This window comes from Bos taurus, chromosome 2 (assembly GCF_002263795.3).
Source record: "Bos taurus isolate L1 Dominette 01449 registration number 42190680 breed Hereford chromosome 2, ARS-UCD2.0, whole genome shotgun sequence".
In the NCBI taxonomy this organism is placed as follows: Eukaryota; Metazoa; Chordata; class Mammalia; order Artiodactyla; family Bovidae; genus Bos; species Bos taurus.
The window spans coordinates 7,983,716-8,002,507 of record NC_037329.1 but is presented as its reverse complement, the minus strand read 5'-3'; the positions used below and the strand labels follow the sequence as shown (position 1 = coordinate 8,002,507).

Genomic DNA, 18,792 nt, shown 5'->3' with positions numbered 1-18,792 from the left:
ACATTGCTCATTATTAGAGAAATGCAAATCAAAACTACAATGAGATATCACCTCACACCAGTCAGAATGGCCATCATCAAAAAGTCTACAAACAATAAATGCTGGGGAGGGTGTAGAGAAAAGGGAACACTCTTGCACTGTTGGTGGGAATATAAATTGATACAGCCACTATGGAAGACGGTATGGAGATTCCTTAAAAAACTAGGAATAAAACTACCATATGACCCAGCAATCTCACTCCTAGGCATATACCCTGAGGAAATAAAAATTGAAAAAGACACATGTATCCCATTGTTCATTCCAGCACTATTTACAATAACTAGAACATGGAAGCAACCTAGGTGTCCATCGACAGATGAATGGATAAAGAAGTTGTGGTACATATACACAATGGAATATTCAGTTCAGTTCAGTTCAGTCACTCAGTCGTGTCTGACTCTTTGCGACCCCATGAATCGCAGCACCCCAGGCCTCCCTGTCCATCACCAACTCCCGGAGTTCACTCAGACTCACGTCCATCGAGTCAGTGATACTCAGCCACAAAAGGGAACACATTTGAGTCAGTTCTAATGAGGTGGATGAAAACCTAGAACCCAAAGATAAATATTGTATTTTAACACATATATATGGAATCTAGAAGAATGGTAGTGAAGAACTTATTTACAGGGCAGCAGTAGAGAAACAGACATAGAGAACAGACTTATGGAAATGGGGAGAGGTGAGGAGAGGGTGAGTTGTATGGAAAGAGTAACATGGAAACTTACATTACCATATGTAAAATAGATAGCCAGTGGGAGTTTGCTGTATGGCTCGGGAAACTCAAACAGGGGCTCTGTATCAACCTAGAGGGGTGGAATGGGGAGGGAGATGGGAGGGAAGTTCAGAAGGGAGGGGATATATGTATACCTATGGCTGATTCATGTTGAGGTTTGACAAAAAACAACAAAATTCTGTAAAGCAATTATCCTTCAATAAATAAATAAAAGAAGAAGGAAAATTACCCAAGAAAGGTGACTTGAAGACATTCTGGGCACAGAGAAAGACACAAAGGACAATTCCTTCAAGAAAATTCTCTAATATGAAAGGAGTTTTAGAAAGAAACATAAAATTGGGTTTTGATGAAAATATAATGTTGAAAACACCGGTATATATTTTAAAAAAGATAATGCCAAACCCCAAACTGAAGATTAGTGCCAGACTAGAGATAATCTAATAATTAAAGGAAGACTTTCTTTCTCTTTTTTGAGGAAAGCAAAGTAATTAAGGACAACTAATCATTTGTAGCTAAATTAGGGCTCCTGAAGAGGATTGGGGACAGAATTTTTTGGAAGTTCTCTCTTTTGGAAATTCTTGTGACCCTACTCTCTGGCATTTGTGGGTTTCTTTGAGGTGCTGTGCTTAACTTCTCAGGGCCTTTGAAGCCGCTTATTTTCTCTGCTGGCAGGCTGACCTCTTCTTCTTCTTTTTATTTAATTTTGATTGGCATATGGTTGCTTTACAATGTTATGTTATTTTCTGCTGTACAGCAAAGGGAATCAGCCATATGTATACATACATCCCCTCATTTTTTTGGATTTCCTTCCCATTTTTGACTCCTTATTCTACCCATTGCTAAATCCTCCTCTTCCTTCAACTGGCATTCTGCCCAGAACTGCTTCTTCGAATTTACACTCTAGGTTGGGTACCATTCTTATGGGTTCCTATAACATCCTGTATATGTCACATTACTGTCAATTTTCTTTTTGTCTATTTATCTCATGAAACAGTAAGTACCTTGAAGGCAGGGGTTTTCCAATGGCTTCTGTGTCTCCAGAACTTCTCAGAGTTCTTGACTCAAGAAATTCTTAGAAATAAAATGAAAAATGAAAGCAATAGCCTATCTTTTCCCATAGCTGACAGTGTCAAGATGGTCTTGGAGATGGCAATAATGGATTACAAGGTCTTTACATTGATAGTTGGGGAGAAATTTAGAGACTTCAACCTGTATATAACACATGGCTGGCATATAGCAGATTCCCAATACATTTTAGGTGAGGAAAAGAATGAACATTTTCATTTAATATACAAAGGCTCTGATGTAGATTATGTTAAGGATGTGATGTCTCTCTTAGCATATTGTTAGGTGAATATAAACTCAGACATTGATCTTTACTCATAAAGTAGCAATCATTTTTATGACCTCTAATTTTTAAAAATTTTTATTAAAGTATATAGTTGATTTACAATGTTGTGTTAGTTTCTGGTATACAGCAAAGTGAATCAGTTGTATGTGTGTGTGTATATATATATATATAATTTTATTTTTCATTATGGTTTATTATAAGATACTGAATATAGCTCTCTGTACTATGTGTTCCCTGAGACCTGCCTTTGAGTGTTTGAGTGTCTCCTGCGGAGGTACGGGTCAGCAGGGGCCTGCCACAGGGGCAGGTCTCTGCGTGCAGCAGCCCTGGGTATCACATAAGCCCTCTTAGAGGAGGTCATCATTAACCCCACCATAGAGCTGCCAGAACTTACACAGAACTGGGGAAACAGACTCTTGGAGGGCACAGACAAAAGCTAGTCTGCTCCTGGATCCAGGAGAAAGGAACAATGACCCCACAAGAGACTGACCCAGACTTGCCCTTGAGTTGCCAGGAGTCTCTGATGGAGATGTGGGTTGGTGGTGGCCTGCTGCAGGGTTAAGGGCACTGGAACCTTTTGAAGGAGGTCACTGTTACCTTCATTACCTCCACCATAGTTTGGCCTCAGATCAAACAAAAGGGAAGGAAACCAGTCTTGCCCATCAGAACAAGACCCAGTTTCCCCCTCAGTCAGTCTCTCCCATCAGGAAGCTTCCATAAGCTTCTTATCCTTATCCATCAGAGGGCAGACAGAATGAAAACCACAGTCATGGAAAACTAATCAAACTGATCACATGAACCATAACCTTGTCTAACTCAATGAAACTATGAGCCATGCCATGTAGGGCCACCCAAGATGGATGGGTCATGGTGGAGAGTTCTGACAAAAGGTGGTCCACTGGAGAAGGGAATGGCAAACTGCTTCAGTATTCTTGCCTTGAGAACCCCATGAACAGTATGAAAAGGCAAAAAGATAGGACACTAAAAGATGAACTCCCCAGGTCGGTAGGTGCCCAATATGCTTCTGGAGAACAGTAGAGAAATAACTCCAGAAAGAATGAAGAGACAGCCAAAGCAAAAACAACACCCAGTTGTGGATGTAAATGGTGGTAGAAGTAAAGTCTGATGCTATAAAGGAGAATATTGTATGAGAACCTGGAAAGTTAGGTCCATGAATCAAGGTAAATTGGAAGTGGTCAAACAGGAGATGGCAAGAGTGAACATTGACATTTTAGGAATCAGTGAACTAAAATGGACTGGAATGGTGAATTTAAATCAGATGACCATTGTATTTACTACTGTGGGAAAGGATCCCTTAGAATAAATGGAGTAGCCTTCGTAGTCAACAAGAGTCTGAAATGCAGTACTTGGATGCAATCTCAAAAACAATAGAATGATCTCTGTTTGTTTCCAAGGCAAACCATTCAGTATCACAGTAATCCAAGTCTATGCCCTGACCAGTAATGCTGAAGAAGCTGAAGTTGAACTGTTCTATGAAGACCTACAAGAACTTCTAGAACTAACACCCAAAAAAGATGTCCTTTTCATTATAAGGGACTGGAATGCAAAAGTAGGAAGTTAAGAGATACCTGGAGTAACAGGGAAATTTGGCCTTGGAGTACAAAATGAAGCAGGGCAAAGGCTAACAGAGTTTTGCCAGGAGAATGCAATGGTCATGGCAAACACCCTCTTCCAACAACTCTACACATGGATTTCAGCAGAAGGTCAATACTGAAATCAGATTGATTATATTCTTTGCAGCCAAAGATGGAGAAACTCTATACAGTCAGCAAAAACAAGACTGGGAGCTGACTATGGCTCAGATTATGAACTCCTGTTTGCCAAATTCAGACTTCAACTGAAGTAAGTAGAGTAAACCCTTAGACCATTCATGTATGACCTATATCAAATCCCTTACGATTATACGGTGGAAGTGACAAATAGATTTAAGGGATTAGATCTGATAGACAGAGTGCCTGAAGAACTATGGACACAGGTTTGTGACATTGTACAGGCAGCAGTGAGCAAGACCATCCCCAAGAAAAAGAAATGTAAAAAGGTAAAATGGTTGTCTGAGGAGGGCTTACATAGCTGAGTAAAAAGGAGAGGTGAAAGGCAAAGGAGAAAAGGAAAGATATACTCATTTGATTGTAGAGTTTCAAAGCATAGGAAAGACAGATAGGAAAGCCTTCCTCAGTGATCAATGCCAAGAAATAGAGGAAAGAATAGAATGGGACAGACTAGAGATCTCTTCAAGAAAATTAGAGATATCAAGGGAACATTTCATGCAAAGATGGGCAAAATAAAGGACAGAAATGGTATGGACCTAACAGAAGCAGAAGATATTAAGAAGAGGTGGCAAGAATACTTGGAAGAACTATACAAAAACAATCTTTACGACCCAAATAATCATGATGGTGTGATCACTCACCTAGAGCCAGACATCCTGGAATGTGAAGTCAAGTGGGCCTTAGGAAACATCACTATGAACAAAGCTAGTGGAGGTGACAGAATTCCAGTTGAGCTATTTCAAATCCTGAAAGATGATGCTGTGAAAGTGCTGCTCTCAATCTGCCAGCAAATTTGGGAAACTCAACAGTGGCCACAGGAATGGAAAAGGTCAGTTTTTATTGTAGTCCCAAAGAAAGGCAATGCCAAAGAATGTTAGAACTATCACAAAATTGCACTCATCACACATGCTACCAAATTAGCTTAAAATTCTCCAAGCCAGGCTTCAACGGTACATGACCGTGAACTTCCAGATGTTCAAGTTGGATTTAGAATACGCAGAGTGACCAGAGATCAAATTGCCAACATCCGTTGGATCATAGAAAAAGCAAGAGAGTTCCAGAAAAATATCTCTTTCTGTTTTATTGACTACACCTTTGACTGTGTGGATCACAACAAACTGTGGAAAATTCTTCAAGAGATGGGAATATCAGACCACCTGGCCTGCCTCCCAAGAAATCAGTATGCATGTTAAGAAGCAACAGTTAGAACTGGACATGGAACAATAGACTGATTCCAAGTCGGGAAAGGAGTATGTCAAGGCTGTATATTGTCACCCTGCTTATTTAACTTATTTGCATAGTACATCATGAGAAATGCCAGGCTGGATGAAGCACAAGCTGGAATCAAGGTTGCCAGGAGAAATATCAAGTGTCAGTTATGCAGATGACACTACCCTTATGGCAGAAAACAAAGATGAACTCAAGAGTCTCTTGATGAAAGTGAAAGAGGAGAGTGAAAAAGTTGGCTTAAAACTCAACATTCAGAAAACTGAGATCATGGCCATCACTTCATGGCAAATAGATTGGGAAACAATGGGAACAGTGACAGACTTTTTTTTTTTGAGCTCCAAAATCACTGCAGTTGGTGACTGCTGCCATGAACTTCAAAGATGCTTACTCCTTGGAAGAAAAGTTATGACCAACCTAGACAGCATATTAAAAAGCAGAGATGTTACTTTGCCCACAAAGGTCCGTCTAGTCAAAGCTATAGTTTTTCCAGTAGTCATGTATGGATGTGAGATTTGGACTATAAGGAAAGCTGAACTCTGAAGAATTGATGCTTTTGAACTGTGGTGTTGGAGAAGTCTCTTGAGAGTCCCTTGGACCACAGGAAATCAAAGCAGTCAATCCTAAAGGAAATCTGTCCTGAATATTCATTGGAAGGAATGATGCTGAAGCTGAAACTCCAATACTTCGCATCCAAACACCTGATGCGAAGAACTGAGTCAGTGGAAAAAACTGTGATTTGGGGCAGGATTGAAGGCAGGAGGATAAGGGGATGAAAGAGGATGAGATGGTTAGATGGCATCATGGACATGAGTTTGAGTAAACTCCGGAAGTTGGTGATGGACATGGGGTTGCAAAGAGTCAGACACGACTGAGCGATTGATCTGAAGAGGATACTGAATATAGATCCCTGTGCTATACAGTATATCCTTGTTGTTTATCTATTCTATATATGGTAGAAAAATGGGGAATGCTTCATGAGTTTGTGTGTTATCCTTGCATAGGTACCATGATAATCTTCTCTATATTATTCCAATTTTAGTGTATGTACTCGAGGTTAGCACTTGCCTCCAGTTAATCTCCTGTACATGTCAGGTATTGGAAACGATTTATGTGTACAATGTACAATATAGTCACATTTAACTCTCTGAAAACCCTTTAAGGCTTATGTTAGGTTTGGGGACATAGATTTGAACTCAGAGGTGTATGATTGTAGAACACATGCTTTTTTCCTAATCAGTGTTCTTTCTGCTCTTCTCTGCCTCCTCCATTTCTTTAGGAAGCAGCAGAAGCTCCTTGTGTCTTTCAGTTCAGTTCAGTTGCTCAGTCGTGTCCGACTCTGTGACCCCATGAATTGCAGCACGCCAGGCCTCCCTGTCCATCACCAACTCCCGGAGTTTACTCAAACTCATGTCCATCGAGTCGGTGATGACATCCAGCCATTTATCTTCCCAGAAATTGCATGGTTTGGAATCCAGGACTTGCACTTTGATTATTAATTTGTTGTGTGACCATAGACAAAAGAAGTAGAAGCTGTTCCTCAGTCTCCTCATTTATTAGATGGACCTATTTTACTATAGCAGGGGTCCATTTATTATGCAACCAATATTTAAAAGACTAACGGATACTGGACACTGTTTTAGGTTCTGAAGATTAAAAAGAACAGAAAAGGACAGACAACACCCATAGAACTACAGAGCTTATATTATGGTGATTATGGCAATTGAGGCTGAAAATAAACAAGTAAAACAAAATCAGTGATTAGTACCAGAAGGCAAATACAACATGGTGACAAGAATGGATGGAGTAGATACGGGTGAAGATATCCATGGATGTGGTGGTCAGGCTGTCTCCTTTAGGAATTGACATTTAAAGGGAGACCTGTAAATGAAGCAGACGTCAGCCATGAATACATTTGGAGGCTCAGATTTCTGGGCAGCAAAACACTCAGGGGAGAAATCCTAACTCCAGAAGAGCCCTTCTTGTTGGAGGACCACTGAGTCCAGTGTGGCTGGTGGGAAGAGAATAGGAGGAGATGAGACAGAGCTTGACAGGTCCAGATTATGGAGTCACAGTCAGTGGTATAGACTGTTTCTCAAATGCTAGCTTGCAGATACTCCACAGAAATTCACAATGATGGTCTCACGTCTTTGATACCTTTGACATCTTTGATACTTCTTCCAACGTCTTTGCCACTTTTCACGTCTTTGGGAAAATCCTTCCTTAGGAGTCATTTCCCAGAATAGAAACTAGAATCTTGCTTCCTCAGCGTCTTGTGTATCAAAGACTTGTATGACCCAGGCCCTGTTGATCAGAGGTTCAGAGGTAAATCTTCCAATCAGAAGTTAATGACAAGAAACAGGCACCATGGAATTCATTCTGGCATTGATAGTGGCTGATACATTTCATCCACAGGGCCTGCCATACAGAGTTTCTAGTATAGTATCTGGTGCACAGATCCTGTTAGCAAAAAGGACTTTAGTGAGAATGCCTGGTGATGGCGGCAGTGCTGAGCACGCAGCACTGTGAGTTTGATGCTCTTGGGCCGGTTTGATGCTCTTATTTCTGTACTGTTTCTGACTGCATAGCTTAGTTCTTTGGCCATCGTGGAGTTTCTGTGAGTCTATAATCGCCTTCCATAAATTTCTTTTTACTTAAATTTACTAGAGTGCATTTCTGTTTGCAATTCAGAGCCCTGTGCCTATGACCCCAGCTTGAAATAAGAGTCAGAGAAATTTACTACCTGTATCTGAGAAGAATAAGATCTAGAGATTCATTTCAGCTTTAAGTTCTTGGGTGAATTAGTGACCAAATGTTACCTAAACACTGCTTATTTCAAAACCCTATTTCTCATATTTTTATTTGTAAAACTAGTATTTGTAAATGTATTGCAGTAATGAAAGCCTACTTAATTCTTTGCAGACATTAATGGGAAGACAGACTAATTATTGATTTTTTTTTTCTGGAAACTTCTTTATTGACCTCCCTTAACTTAAAGAGTAGGATGTTCAAAGATGCTACTTTCCCATTACACTTAAAGATCTCTCCAGGCTCCCAGATACATCTTTGATAAGGTATACATTATCTTGAACAACTCACTAAGAGCGTCCCTTCCCCCTTATAGGTAAAGATAAATAATTATTTAATTATTAACCACAATCTTAAACATATACTCATTTTAAGAAAAATTTTTGGTGTCTGTTTAGTCATTATTTCAGTAATACACGAAACCAGTCTTTTATGAGGTCTCCTGTGTTGCATCTGAGAAAGGGCTTCTGAAATTTAAGTGGTTCTTAATAGCTGTGCAGAAGAGAGGTGAAAATATGTTTATAATTATCACACCCCCGTCTGTTCAGTAATTGTGCCAGGCTATTCTTGGAAGGGTTGTTGTAGTTTCTTCTCTAAAACGGATTTCCATTTTTCTGCCACTCTGGCTGTCTCTCCACTCTGTGTTAAAGTTCTGAATCTTTACTAACTCATGCCACTTTCGTTTCTTAGGATGTATTCTTTCATTTGTAGCTAAATTTGTTTTCTTTTTCATTGACATGTCAATTGGATGCAGTGCTCATCACAATGATTGTACTAGTGAATAAAATTGCATCTCCAACATCTCAGGAGGTGAAAATGATGGTTATTTCTTGGAAATATTTCACATATTGTTTACCTTAATGGGAAATGCTCATTGCTCCAAATAGGAGGGAAAGACGTACCCAGTTTTCTTGTTTAAAGGCCTTATCTTCCATGATACCAGTATACATAGTTAAGAGTACTTACTTTGATTGTCAATTGAAAAGAATATTTTTGATTCAGTGTCTTTATGGGAGATTTAATCACTAGGCTTATACATATTTAGGTTTTGCCTTTGCTGATGAATTTTTAGAAACTTCTTGCCTTGATCATGCTTTGGTGGTAAGTTTTTGGTGAATACTTTTATAGTCACCTGAATGTTAATATCTAGGGATATTCTCTTTATGGATTTCAAGACACAATGCCTAGGGTGGAAAATTTTCATTCTGGAATATATTTTCTGGTTGTCACTATTCCTCCTTTTGTCTTAATACATACATGATACACATTTTAAATTATGCATTACAGCTGAAGATGTGTGCTCGTTGTCTCATCAGGAAGATTTTGAGAAATTGAAAGAAAATCTTTTAAATAGACATTTCTAGATGATGGGAATATGATGGTTTATTATTTTATTATGTTACTTTATATATGTTTTATTTTTTCTTTTAATAAAATGTTAAAAAAGAAGACATTATATCTTAGACTAGTATAACCCTATGACTTAGGCAATTCACCAGGCTTCACTGAGTTTCAGTATCCTAAACAAAGAAAATACATAAAGAAATAAATACTCTATTTATAGGATTAGGATTTTGTCATGGAATGAATGCTCTAGTGTTCCAGTGTGGATTGTATTCTGAAATACTATTCACATGTTGAGTATTAATTATAGAAGGATTTTGTGCAAGCGTCACTTAACATTGATTAACCTAAAAAGAACTGGACAGAGATTTGTATAATTATGTTTTGTATTAGAATAACAAGGTCATAGAAGCCAGAAGAGGGCATGGGTTGCCTTTAGAAGGTGGCCATTTAGGAAATGGTGGACCACAACTAAGTATAACATAGGGTGAGAAACTTTATTTTTTGTATTTGTGCAATAAATGGTGATCCTAGTTAAAAAAAGATAACTCTTGTTTTAAATTGGGAGATTTCTTAATATTATCTTTCTTAAATTAACATCAGTTTCATGGTTGAAGGTCTTCAAAATTAGAGCATCTGTCACTGTAGGTGGACAGGCTAGCTTCAGAGGGAGTCTCGTGAGAATTTATATCTGCTCTAAAGGATTGATTTTGAAATAATCCATTATGAACATTTGTCCAGTTAATAAGACAATATTTATTCAAAGTTTACTGTATACTTGGAAATGTGCACAAGTCTCAACATAAATTATTGTATTTTTCTCATTGCCACATAAGAAAAAATACTGTTATCTTTTGTTATATAGATGAGGCAGGTCATTATGGCTCAGAGGTTAAATATCTTGCCCAAGTTTATATAAACACAAAAATGATAGACTTAAGACTAGAACTTACCATTTTAACTATAGAATGTATGGTCTTTACTATACCATATTGATTCTTCATAACAGTTATTTTAGCCTAGGCTTTTTTCTAAACTTTTTTTGTTTTTTTTCTGCCTCTATTTCTGTGCTTCTTTATTCAACTGTGTAGGCAAGTATACACCAGTATTTTTCTATAATGGTCCAGAAAGTCTGTTTTTGAAGTGGAGAGAATTCAAATGAAAATATATAAATGCATATAGGTAATCATGTTGTATTAATTTCCCTAGGACTGCCATAACAAATGGGGCTTTCCCAATGGCTCAGCGGGTAAAGAATCCACCTGCAATGCAGGAGACACAGGAGACATGAGTTCATCCCTGGGTCGGGAAGATCCTGGGAGGAGGAAACAGAGGAAACTAGGCTACAGTCGAAAGGGTCGCAAAGAGCTGGACAGGACTGAATGACTAGGAATGCACTCTCTGTTAACTCTATTAGTGACTCAGTAATGTCTGGCTCTTGGAGGCCCCATGGACTGTAGTCCACCAGGTTCATTTGTCCATGGAATTCTCTAGGCAAGAATACTGGAGGGGGTAGCCATTCCCTTTACCAGGGAATCTTCCTGACTTAGGGATTGAACTAGGGTTTCCTGTATTGCAGTGGATTCTTTACCATCTGAGCCAACAGGGAAGCCCAAATTAGTAGACTTCACTTATTAGAGCAGTTTTGGTGGTGGTAGTGATTAAGTCGCTAAGTTGTGTCCGACTCTTGCAACCCTATGGACTGTGGCCTACCAGGCTCCTCTGCCCATGGGACTCCCAGGCAAGAATACTGGAGTAGGTTGCCATTTCCTTCTCCAGGGGATCTTCCCCACCCAGGGATCAAGACCAAGTCTCCTGCTCTGTAGGTGGAATCTTTACCAAGAAAGCCACCATGGAACCCTGATCTACCAGCACCACCTGGGAAGCCCCTAAGCATGCACACCCCATAACAAATATCACAAACTTGGTGGCTGAAAACAAGAGAAATGTGTTTTCTCACATTTCTGGAGGCCAAAAAGGTCCAAAATCAATGTGTTGGCTGGGTTGATTCCTTCTGGACCTCTGAGAGAAAATCAATTAATGGTTTTCCCCTAGCTTCTGGTGAGATCTGGCAATCCTTAGCATTCTTTGGCTTGTAGCTTCATAACTCCAGCCTTGGCCTCTGTTTTTGCTTGGCAATTTCTTTGTCTTTCTGTGTCTCAAATTTCCCTCTCTTTTCTATAGACACTGACTGGTCTTTGGCTGTAGCTGCTAAGCTGTTTCAGTCATGTCTGACTCTGTACCACCCCATAGACGGCAACCCACCAGGCTTCCCTGTCCCTGGAGAGCCCACCCCAAATCCAAAGTGATCTCATCTTACATTTTTAACTGAATTAATTACCATCTGCCACTGAAATTTCTCTGTCATGTCTGACTCTTTGTGACGCTATGGACTATAGCCTGGCAGGCACCTCTGTCCATGGAATTGTCCAGGCCAGAATACTGGAGTGGGTAACTGTTCCCTTCTCCAGGGGATCTTCCCAACCCAGGGATGGAACCCAGGTCTCCCGCATTGTGGGCAGATTCTTTACCAGTTGAGCCACCAGGGAAGCCCAAGTACTGGAGTCGATAGCCTATTCCTTCTCCAGGGGATCTTACCGACCCAGGAATTGAACTGGGGTCTCCTGCATTGTAGGTAGATTCTTTACCATCTGCCAAGACCCTATTAACAAATAAATTTACATTCACAGGTACCAAAGGTTAGAATTTGGACATATCTTTTGGGGGGCCACTATTTGTCCCACTACTTATTTTAATCATTTGTTTTAAAGAAGTAGGTAAAACAGTACAATGAAAACTTTGGTTTCAGACTATCTCAATTCTTTAATTGCTAAGCTGTAAGTGTGTTTTAATAGAAAGAAGCTATTTTATGTACATTATCTTGATGCCAGAGATATTCCCCAAAGATTTTAGACTTAAATTTTGTTTCCTTTCTGCTGTTTCACTAGTGAAACCTATATGCAAATTGTCATTTTCAGTTATTTCCTGAAAGTTTGATATTTGAAATTATTTTTAAGGAAGTCTAAATGGTAAAAATGTATATTTCAATGAGGGCTCCTGATTCTTATCTTGAAGCACGTATTAACATGACACAGAATGTTAGAACTAGATCTAGTGAAGGGATATTGAATTAAAAAAATTGAACTGACAAAGATATGTAATAGCATTTGATGACTGACCAAAATTTGGGTCATGTAAAAGAGAAAAAGCCCAACTAAGCATCAAGATCTGGATTACATTCTCAGCATTTTACAAGCTGTCTACCTCTGCAGAGTGGAACAGAAAAACAAGTGAACAAACAAACAAACCAAAAAAAAAAACACCAACCTTTTAAAGAACAAAAGGAATGTGGAGGTAATCACAGCAGGCAGATTGCTAAGAGCTTTGGAGAGGATGATTCATGAAGAAATGTGGAAATCAAAATTTGAGCAAAGTTCTGAAGATAAAAAAGGGGAAAACCAAAGATGATAGGTGATCCATATATGTTTAGCCCAGTCAATGTGTATTTTTTATGCAAACTTAGAAATGTTTGATTTGTTCTTTGTCTGTTTAGTGCCATATTAGGGAGAAGATGCTGAGTAAGCAATGACCAGGTATATTGCTGATAAAGTATTAGTGAAAGATGGTTAAAGTAGCATAATTACAAAAAAATGCATGTCTACTTAAGCGATCTTGTTTTAATATAAAGCTTATACAAATTTATTTATCTGCCAAACTATTCAAGTAAGTTAAATTCTTTCCTTTGAGTGTGAGGTGGCTGATTGGAGTTCTACAAAGACTTTCTTATGTGTAAATAATGCCAATGACAGATCATTGCAATGATCACTTTATCAAATGGGAGAGACAACTTAGGGGAATCTGCATACATTCAAGTTCTTTCTAAAATGTAATAGTTTCATCTGAATCTTGCCTACATCTGATGTGACATAAGAGTGAATACCTGACTAAATTGTGGCATTTTCTTCTATAAAATGACGTGAATCAGCTATATGTATACATATATCCCCTCCCTCTTGAACCTCTTGTACCCCTTCCCAACCTCCACCCCACCCATCTTGGTCATCATAGATCTCTTAGCTGAGCTCCCTGTGCTATACAGCAGGTTCCCACTAGCTATCTGTTTTATTCGTGGTAGTGTATAGATATCAATCCCAATCTCCCAATTCATCCCACTCCCACTTCCCCCACCCCATGCCTACATGTCTGTTCTCTATGTCTGTGTCTCTATTCCTGTCCTGCAAATAGGTTCATCTATACCATTTTTCTAGGTTCCATATATACATATACATATGTATATATGTAATGTATATATATATACATTAGCTAAGCTGAACTGATGCTCAGTCATGTCTGACTCTTTCTGACTCCATGGACTATACAGTCCATAGAATTCTCCAGGTCGGAATACTGGAGTGGGTAGCCATTCCTTCTCCAGGGGATCTTCCCAACCCAGGAACTGAACCCAGGTCTCCCGCATTGCAGGCAGATTCTTTACCATCTGAGGCACTTAAGGAAGCCCAATATATACATTACTATATATTTGTTTTCTCTTTCTGACTTAGTTCACTCTGTACAGCAGAAACTAATACAACATTGTAAAGCAACTATACCCCGGTTTAAAAAAGAGAAGGAAGAATGAGGAGTAGATGCTTGGTAGGCGGTCAACAATTTCCATCACAATAAGCATGCAGCAGGATTGGTGGGAAGAGAACTGCTGAAATACACGTGGGTTGAAGTCTAGTGGCTGTAAGTGTCAACTGAGCCAAGGGCAGCAGTCAGTGTGGTTTACACTTTAATGGAGAGTTTCAGTGAGTTTGCTGGGTGGTGAACTAGTTAAGTGAAACTCTGTTTTGAGAACCTTTACTCCTCTAACTGAGCTTTAAAAGTACTACAAAGGCTCACACAAAATTTAGGGGGAGAGGATTTACAGAGCAAATTAGATTTGAGCTAACTTGCAAGGACAAGATAGTAGAAGGATTCATGATAACCTGAGTGTGTGTTTGTTTTCTGGGGTTAAAAACTATCAGTTCCTGGCATTTGTATCACAGGCTGAGAGATAAGGGGAGAGAAATTTGCAGCATTGAGTTCAGGTCCTGAGAGAGCACTTCTGTGAGGACTGGCTCACCCAGTGGTGTAGCTGTGTTGTTCTTGGGTGGTCTTTTCCTGGGTGGCCCTTGTCCTCTCCCTTGAACGTGGTAAGGCACAAATGTAAATATGACAGTCTTCGATAGTTTAATGCTGTGCCTATTGCATGATAGCACCTGTGTACATATACACACACAGACACATTTAGCTTAATATCAGTTTATTTGAACAGATATGTTTTTGCAAAATAAGGTTAAATACTTTAAATAGTATGATTTTGTTATTATAAAAAACAAGTAGGATCTTATTTTCATTAATAATTTTGCCAAGATTCTGAGCAATGCTTATAAATATCAGTGTTCTTAAAAACCTCAGATTATGTACTTTAGAGGGTCTGCCAAAAATACCCTTTTTGCTTACTAAGTGTGGTTTTGAAAACTTTTGTGTTCCTGACCTGTTCTGAGTGCTAGCTGTGAAGCAGATGTACCTCCTCCCCCCTTTCAGTTATGCAAGACTGTTTTCTTAAATCATTAGCATCACACCACTCTTCTAAGTGGTTTGCACTATCTGCCAGTTGCCCCTGCTGTCAAAACAGAACGCTGTAAAGTGGTTTTCAAGATCCTTTTATCATTTTGTCCATTTTTAAAAAAATTTTCAAATCCCTCTAAGAAGTTTCACTCTACCTCAACTAACTTGTTTGATACCATGGAGACAGTGAAAGAGAACTTATCTCAGGGGACAAGAACCAGGGTAGAATGGTGAAGAGCCATGGAATTGCTGTGGTTTCAACAGTATGTGGGAAGTAAGATAATGCAAATAGTGTGTAGACCACTCTTTCAAAAGGTTAACTGTGAATGGAAAGAGATAGAGATTTTATTTAAGATGAAAGAGCTGTGACTGTATCTGTAAAGAAGCCAGTGAAAGAAGGTAGACATTATAGAAGAGGTGAGGAACTCGATATGTAGTGGTCCTGGTCACTCTTCCTGAAACAGAATCTCCCCTCAGTTTCTCATACCCTTGTTAATAGCAATAACTTGAATGTATTGAATGTGTCACTCTGTCAGATGTTAGAGGAAAAGAACTATGAGGTTCTTATTCCTGCTTTTTGGAATTTACAGTTTAAAGTCATAGCGTATGGTGTAAGATTAGGGATCATTACTGCTTTGAGGGTGTTCTTTATTAGGGTTTTAATGTGGGTTTTTTTTTTTTTTTTTGAGAGTCATGATTTAATACACCTATGCAGGTCAGGAAGCAACAGTTAGAACTGGACATGGAACAACAGACTGGTTCCAAATAGGAAAAGGAGTACGTCAAGGCTGTATATTGTCACCCTGCTTATTTAACTTACATGCAAAGTACATCATGAGAAACGCTGGGCTGGAAGAAGCACAAGCTGTAATCAAGATTGCCAGGAGAAATCTCAATAACCTCAGATATGCAGATGATACCACCCTTATGGCAGAAAGTGAAGAGGAACTAAAAAGCCTCTTGATGAAAGTGAAAGTGGAGAGTAAGCTGAACATTCAGAAAATGAAGATCATGGCATCTGGTCCCATCACTTCATGGGAAATAGATGGAGAAACAGTGGAAACAGTGTCAGACTTCATTTTTTTGTGCTCCAAAATCACTTCAGATGGTGACTGCAGCCATGAAATTAAAAGACGCTTACTCCTTGGAAGGAAAGTTTTGACCGACCTAGATAGCATATTGAAAAGCAGAGACATTACTTTGCCAACAAAGGTTTGTCTAGTCAAGGCTATGGTTTTTCCAGTGGTCACGTATGGATATGAGAGTTGGACTGTGAAGAAAACTGAGCGCCGAAGAATTGATGCTTTTGAACTGTGGTGCTGAGAAGACTCTTGAGAGTCCCTTGGACTGCAAGGAGACCCAACCAGTCCATTCTGAAGGAGATCAGCCCTGGGTGTTCTTTGGAAGGAATCATGCTAAAGCTAAAACTCCAGTACTTTGGCCACCTCATGCGAAGAAAAGACTCTGATGTTGGGGGCGATTAGGGGCAGGAGGAAAAGGGGACAACAGAGGATGAGATGGCTGCATGGCATCCCCAACTTGATGGACATGAGTTTGAGTGAACTCCGGGAGTTGGTTATGGACAGGGAGGCCTGGCGTGCTGCAATTCATGGGGTCGAAAAGAGTGGGACACGATTGAGCGACTGAACTGACTGACTGACTGATCTGAATCACATGGAGCAGAACTTCTTTTTAACCTTGGCATCAAGAACAGAAATAACCCCTGTTTTATAGGCTGTAGTCCCAGTAGTGGTTTATCAGGCTTCCATTGTTTGAGATGATAATACTGTTTAAGAAGGTTTGATATGATATGCAGCTAAATTCATGTAATGATCAGTTGTGTTATAATAGGATGGTTGGCTTGAGCCCAGAAAGAACTTTCAAAAGCAATGCAGAAATCTCCAGGTTAATGAGACTTCCTGATGAGTCAATTAATGCCTCCAAATGTTTATCACAGTAGTCATTTAGTGGCTGCTACTAGTCTCAAGGGTACACAAAATTCTAATGAAGACTAATAAGAGTATTAAAAAAAAAAAAAAAACAGGAACAAATGAGAAAAGGCTTGTAGGTATTTTGGGAAATAGCCTTCATAATCTATAGTGAGTATTTGATAAATCACAGTATTAAAGAGTGTTTTCCATTTGTGAAGTGCCTTGTTGTTTATAGTTTATAAAATATTATAATCAGTATTATTGCTTTTCACTACACAGGTGGGCCACAGGTAGAGGAGATGTTACTATTATATTAGTATTTTACAGATTAGGAAATTGAGGCTCATCAATATCAGTAATAAAAGCTGACATGTTGAGGGCTTGTTATGTACCAGACATGGGGTTTGGAAATTTACAGATAGTTTTATCTTTGGCACTATCCTGTGCTATAAAGATTATGACTTGGATTTTGTGGTTGATAAAATTGAGAAGTGGTTAAATAACTTATCCCAGGGTATATGACTGGTAAATGAGTCATGACTTGAACCAAGGTGGACTGACCGAAGGACAGTTGGAACCTTTGAGTAATGCACTGCTTCTTTAAGCTCTTTACACATGAGTTTTCTTTCTTCTCTGTGGCTCTTATAACCTCTAATTATAGCAAACTGTCACAAACAATTCATGACATAATACAGTTCTCTAAATACTCTCAAAAAAGTCAGTGGACTAAATATATTCATACTTTCAGTTGGCACATATGTTATTTTAGTGTCCACTCAGTGACTGGTTCTTCTCTGAGGGTTTTTGTTTTTCATATTGGAGAATTAAAAGAGATACTATCTAATGAAGTGAATATTGGAACTTATCAATTGGAGTCAGTATATATTTTTCCTTTGGAAATATTCTGTATTCTATACCAAAAGAAATAAAATTCACTGTAGAAGTGATTTATCATGAAATGTTTGAGGAACACATGATAAATTTATATAGCACTTGACAAGCTCATTCTTAAAGATACTTAACTTAATGAAACTTTTAATTGGTATATATCAATATTATATAACTATTATATCTGAGAAAAATGCTAAACATATTGCTGTGTAGTAATCTGCTTTTAATAGTTAACGGGTCATTTCTATCGTGGGGGCTTCCTCGGTGGCTCAGTGGTAAAAAATCCTGCAATGTAGGAGACACTGGAATCACAGGTTTGACCCCTGGGTTGGGAAGATCTTTTGGAGGATGGCATAGCAACCCACTTGTTCTTGACTAGAGAATCCCATGGACAGAGGAGCCTGGTGGGCTGCAGTCCATAGGGTTGCAAAGATTCGGACACGACTGAAGCAACTGAGCATGCGTGTGCGCATCCCCATCATGCCAGGAGGTTATCTGGTCAGATGTGTAACTGTTGACTGGGACATTAGCTCAGGTACTGCTTTGACCAACAGCCTCCACTGGGACATGTAGTGCATTCAACTGTTGCTGGAGTGCTCTGTGAATCTTGCCTCATGATTTGAATGTAGTATTAGGCTGATGTTACTCAAAGGTTAATGTAGGGTAAACATCCATTTGTATGAACACCAGCTCTTATTCTTTAGAGGTGGGAAAGTTTTAGATGAAAGTTTAGCCTTAAATTGGTTTTCCAGTCATATCTGAAACAAGCAAGGAGAATATCAACAGAATACTTAAAAGTGAAAATAAGGAGATATATGTGTATATATTTAATTTTATTTTGGAAATAAATTATGATGTCACAGTTCAGTTCAGTTGCTCAGCCGTGTCCAACTCTTTGTGACCCCACAAACGGCAGCACACCAGGCTTCCCTGTTCATCACCAACTGTCGGAGTCTACACAAACCCATGTCCATTGAGACGGTGATGCCATCCAACAATCTAATCCTCTGTCGTCCCCTTCTCCGCCTGCCCTCAATCTTCCCCAGCATCAGGGGCTTTTCAAAT

At 39.1% G+C, this 18,792-nt stretch overlaps 1 protein-coding gene and 1 non-coding gene across 2 annotated transcripts in view; one reads left to right on the top strand and one right to left on the bottom strand.

Annotated features, from left to right (window-relative positions):
* Positions 1-18,792, top strand: part of GULP1 (GULP PTB domain containing engulfment adaptor 1) — a gene marked incomplete in the record, with an annotated part of 178,528 nt that overhangs the window by 62,797 nt on the left and 96,939 nt on the right. The window contains 1 exon segment of the mRNA NM_001079509.2: positions 14,597-14,610.
* On the bottom strand, positions 6,100-6,204 carry LOC112443605 (U6 spliceosomal RNA). The gene has a single exon (XR_003032001.1). It is a non-coding gene; the product is annotated as a U6 spliceosomal RNA (small nuclear RNA).